We start from the raw sequence: 6,043 nt of genomic DNA, 5'->3' as shown, positions 1-6,043 counted from the left end.
ATAAGTTTGCTTCTTGGATATGTCACATGTATTCCAAAATGTGATTTATTAAAAAAAATGCGTAGCATCGGACCGCATGTGCGCTGGGTTTTACACTGCCTGTACAAAAAAAAGAGGGAAACGAACGTTTTTATTTAGTTGGAATTAGTCCGATCATGAACCACTAAGCCGAGTGATGAGTGCAATGACAGTACAGGCATTCGACATTCGTCGGTAGTTTATCATCGTTACCAACTGTTATACTAATCAGTGATGATAAATTGAACCGTATGAATTTATTTGTTCAGCATATGAGCTAATTTGTCGCAGACATTCTTTGTGATGATGTCTCAGAGCTCGCCTGCTGTTTTCCTCATCATGTTGTCTAGGACTGGAGAAGCAGTCTGAGAATCGCTTAATTATCATCGAGATGGTGGTTAATATCATGCACTGTTTCTGTAAATTTGATATTTAGACTCTTAAATTTACATTTATTTTATTTCACTCCGTTTTCAATACTCAAATATTAGAATCAATTCACTTTTGAGTCAAGATAATTTTCGATGTAAATATATTTCTTTTTGTTTCCCTTCTGATTTTCGTGTTGTTTGTCAGGAGGTTAGTCGTTTCATATCGTAAAGGATCACCCGATACAAAGTAGCTTTTAGCAGTAAAACGATCTAACTCGCACAATCGTTTTGAAAGACAACTTTCAAAATATGAATTTGCTTGTGTTTATGACTTAAAAGAAGACATAGTGGACTATGTGAACATAAGCTATTATTCACACTATTAACATGTCCAATTAAACAGTGAATATATTTTCACACTGTGGACACATTGACAGTGTGATTGTTCACAGTGTGTTCACATTGCCGCTTCACATTGTTGAAATGCTCAGTGTGAAAATTACATATACACCCACTCACCACTAATTGACATACTAAACAGATAAATAAAATAAATAAAATATGAATCGTTGGGTAATAGGGAACTTGCATTTACATTTGGTATGTAAAATGCATGCTTTATACATGTTATAGACAAATTATCACGAAACCCTTCGCAACATAAGATTGGGTAAACCCTTAGTTGCAGTTTACGAAGTGCCTGTACATTACGAGTTATCCTCCCCGACCAAGGGCATTTCCAAGTCGTGCTCATTTTCCAGAATCAGCATAGATTCTTCTCCACGTCTGAAAACTTAATTTATATTCTGTTTAATTAAGACCAAGTACTTTATCCACTGAAAAAATATCTTCTAGAAAGTCCCGAAAAGAAATGGTAACATTATCTCTATCCCAACAACCCTCCAGAATATCACATGGGCAGCACGTAAGTTTGTGTTTCCTAAGACCCGTTAATCGACCTCTCTCAACTACAGAGTAGAGCGAAGCAAGATCTCAGGGCGGAAAGCATTTCATAAATGCATACAGGCTTGCCCACTTTTAAATCCGGAAATTGGGTGTTAGCAGTCGATTCAATACCCCAAGGGACATGTCTTTTTTTAACAACCTTGACCACGAAACATCCTTAAGGGTGTGAGACGGCTGTCCTCTCCGTACGCTCGAGTTAAAGTGATTGGTTAACATTGGTTTGACTTTTAAATAATCTGAGCTAGAAGGTCACACTTGTCAACTGTCTGTGATGTGTTACGAAAATGAAGCCCAGAAAAAAATTGCGTTCGAAAATAATTACTTAGTGCTTCAAAAATTGAAATATAAAGTGACCGGAAACACCATCTTAATTTCATCCCATACACTTATGTGTACTATGTAGGCGTCTATAAGACGCCTATTTACGAAATCGGGGTTTGCCTTGTAGTTTTAGCTTTTAATTCTCAATAATGGTTGTTTTCAGGGTTTATTAGTTCTAATACATGCACTTGTAGACATGTTTCATCTTGGTTTGAGATTTTTTTAAATCGGCTGGTCACAAAGTTAATACCTTTGATTGGAACGGAATCCAATTGAAATCATTTTCATCTGAGTTAGTATACAAAACAAAAATATCGTGTCCTATACTTTCTCTCTAAATCCTAGATGTAAACTAATCCAAAGTAGCAGTGGGAGTCGGCTATCTGGACATCAAAAAATATTCTGTTCTATATTCTTTTTTTTATATTCTGTTATATACATATATAATTATAAAAATGAAATATCTGAGTAAATCTGAATAACAGGAAATAAAGAAATAAAGGAAAATACAAAAATTTGCCAATAAACATTAATCATGTTTATTAGCATTCTTGTAACTTCAATGTTGCGAGTAGTTTTTTTTTGTTCCATACATTTATTTATAAGTTCAGGAGATTTATTATACTGATTATTTTTTTTTACTGAAAATGAGACCTGTTATGTTAAGAGATTATTCATGCACGACATTTATTGGGTAGTAAGTACAAACCATAAATTTTATCTTTCGGACAACGTTTCTCTCAGCTGAAATTATTTTCATTTCATTTTTTAATTACATTTAGATGTTATGGCAATTAAAGGGGAAGTTCACCCTGAAGAAAACTTTGTTGCAAAAATAGCAGAAAAAATGGTAAAAAATATTAGTGAAGGTTTGAGAAAAATCCGTTAAAGAGTAAGAAAGTTATTAGAGTTCAAAGTTTTGCATTTGTGACGTCATAAACGAGCAGCTGCCCCATGTGTTATGTAATATAAAATGCATGAATTTCAAATTTTGCATGGTTCCTGATGACTTAATTTTCTTTTCTATTCATGGTGGGGTGTGAAATGATTTGTCTATTGATATACAAAAGGTACAGCGAAAACCATTATCAATTTACTGAGAAAATGACATTTCATTGATTTTTTACCATTTGCTATGTAGGAATGCTGCTCGCATATGACGTCACAAATCAAATAATTGAAATTCTAATAACTTTTTAATTATTTGATGAATTTTTCTCAAACCTTCGGCAATATTTTTTATTATTTTTTCTGCTATTTTTACAATAAAGTTTTTGTCAGGGTGAACTTCCCCTTTAAACAAATATATACATTTTTTACATTATAGTCTGTTGCTATATCTTTTAAATACATGCATTTGAACACTGTGACATAAAAATATGAAATCATAATTCCACTATGTGGCAACATACTGTTAGAATACTCTAAAGAAAAGAAAGCATACAGTTTGGCATAACGTTTAAGGTGAAGCAGTCTTTAGGGACAACCTCTATTTTTATCCGGGGTTAAAGCTATTCCCAATCAGGAACTCAATGCTGTTCATACCCGTTCTCCACTCCGAATCGTCGATACATTTATAGGTATTATACGTATTTCCTTATACTATACCATAATTTCGTATATAGGTCTTGAAATCTTATACCTACGTCAGTGATACATGTAGTAACGGAATTGACCATTTCGATCAATCAATGTGGTGTCAGTATGTCGCTCGAATGACAGTCACACCAAGGATACAGATGTCAAACTAAACAATAGTATGACATTGGAAAAAACGTAGTAGCATTGTTTAGTTTGGAGGGTTTGTTTTTCCTTCGTCTGACTGCACCAGTACTGTGTCCTATTTCCATCACCTCGTCGTCAATAATGGTCAACGATATTGCATTGATTTTTTATTTTACGAATGACTGTTTGCATCTGACGCATGTACATGCATTGTAGCGTTTTAGGGTTTCTGTTTTGAAAGAACCTCCATTTTCCTTGCCATTTTCGAAAGTTTTGACCCCATGGACATGATTGATATTGAATACACGAAAAGAAAGTTCTGTTTGAGCGCTGGTATTTCTCTCCCGTGATTTTCAACCTGAATTGAAAATGCAAAATAGCCGCATAGGGCTAATATCATCATTTTGTCGTTTTTTTTCTTCTTTGAGTCATCTCTCCATGTTCCCATTCAAAACTACTTAATACTTATTTCCCTTTACAGCCAAGCCTCTGCACTATTCTTATTGTGATACGGGAATGCGGAAATGTTTGTAAGTTCCCTAGGAGCGGTTGTTCGGAGCTTCCCGCTCAATCCGGCGCCACAGGTGCAGATGACATATTCGTATTTCCATTTGCCAAAATGTCTTATTTAACTGGACAGTGACCGCTCCATTACAAACATTCAGACGATCTTCTGAATTTCCTTTCGTCTCATGAGTGATTTAACATGGCTCACACTGACGCCAATAAATATCCATTTCATCGCAGAAAAAAAATTGATCGCTCACATTGTGGTCCATTAATGACACTCCTGGGAAATACATTTTATGCAGTCTACACCGATTGAACTTAACTCTAGGGTTAGGGTGGGGGTAAACCCCGAAGTGTCTTGTCTTCATTTTCGTCTCCAGGGTCTCGAAAGGTTACTGCCATTTCACTATATCGTCCTTTTGATTATCTGATGCACTCTTATCCTCGCTTCAAAATCGATTCGTGCTGGAAAACCAGCTTTGTTTTGTTTATTTTTAGTTCAGGACTTCAGAATGACTTCATATCTACTTCTGATAGGCCAATAAGTTGTTTAAAGAAAATTACACGTAAACCATTGAGGGAATATCTGTCTTAACTTTTACATAAGCCCTTCTCTAAATAAAAAACGAATGTTCTCGTTGAAAGTTTCATTGTTTTCCATGTATAATAAACGATACATTCATGGATTTGTTTTAATACAACAAAACAGTATGATTTGGCCACATCATTTATATGTACGTATGGTTAGCAGGATGGGGAATTCAAAAAAGCGTTTTCAACTATTTCTTTTCCAAATGGTTAAACATAAATATGTTAGAATACAAAGATCATTATGGGACAAAAAAAAACTTCAATTGAGTAACTTAAAAAAATACTGTATATACATGTACTTCAATGAACTCTTGCACTCCCTGAATGCAACACAGGGACATTTTGTTTATAATGGTCTTGATTATATACATTGAGTTTATTTAAACGAAATATATATCATGGCGTTCTTAAAAAAAGATGGCCTTTTGACCTAACATACGAATCATTAGAAACATATTGGGTAAATGTGCACCATGAGGGTACTTATGTGTCCAACCAATTCTTTAAGGCATTTATTCTTATTTTATTATCCAGTGTGATGAAAATTTTCCTATAAAGTAAATGCTTCGTATTTTTAAATCTTACTGGACAATATGCTTCCCCATTGGGTAAAACACAGCCCCAAATTTGTTGGACACATACATGTAATTACTCTCGTGATGGTAAAAGTTTTACCCAAAATTTTTGTTTACAATGTAGTCTCGAGCTGTTGCAAGTGACAATGAGTGTATTCCTGTTAATAGGTGTTTTAATGAAGGCTGATTCGAAAAGTATATACCTAAAGGTTGTGAACTACACGTAGAAAATGTAAGTAATGGTCTATAGTGAGTCCCAAAATTTTGAGAGAAAAACATGGCATATTGGATTAAACATCGTTGAAAAGAGGGCATGATCGAGGAAGTAAACGTATAAAATATTTGACATTTGTATTTACAAGAATATCCAATTCTGTAATAAATTTTGAACATTATGTCTAAGGTACTTTTACAGTTTACCCGTTGGCTTTCATTTATCACTTTATTATTTACTCCATTTTTTGTGGAGGTGGGTCTACTGCCCCATCTTCACGCTCGTGCATGTATATGATAGCAAGAGCAACACTTGCGTATGTCGCTACATTAATTGGAGTAAGCATGGATAGAGCGAAGATTTTACCCATCGCTTTTAATTACAATCATACATTTGATTGTATGCCGAGGCTATTGATGAGACTTAAGATACATGTCTGTGATTGAAATTATGAAAGAATGTTATGGAAATCTGCAAGGTCGAGTAGTTCGGGAAGTGGGGTAGCCTGGTATTATTATCACGGGCCTATGGCAAGTCTAAAGGACTAGTATGGTCTATACACTGTAATTTGCACAACTAGTCTTGTAGCAAACAAAACAAACGAATATTCATCCTGAATGTCGCTCGTGCACCCTCCATATTAAATCTTTCTCAGAAATAGAGACCTCGAAATTACCGTATTTAGACCCCAAAAAGGGAAACCCTCGCTTCTTGAGAATATATCCTTTTACCCTCATTGCTTCCGTTATTCG

The sequence above is a fragment of the Lytechinus variegatus genome, chromosome 5 (genome assembly GCF_018143015.1).
Source record: "Lytechinus variegatus isolate NC3 chromosome 5, Lvar_3.0, whole genome shotgun sequence".
Taxonomy (NCBI): domain Eukaryota; kingdom Metazoa; phylum Echinodermata; class Echinoidea; order Temnopleuroida; family Toxopneustidae; genus Lytechinus; species Lytechinus variegatus.
Note: the sequence above shows the minus strand (reverse complement) of the source record.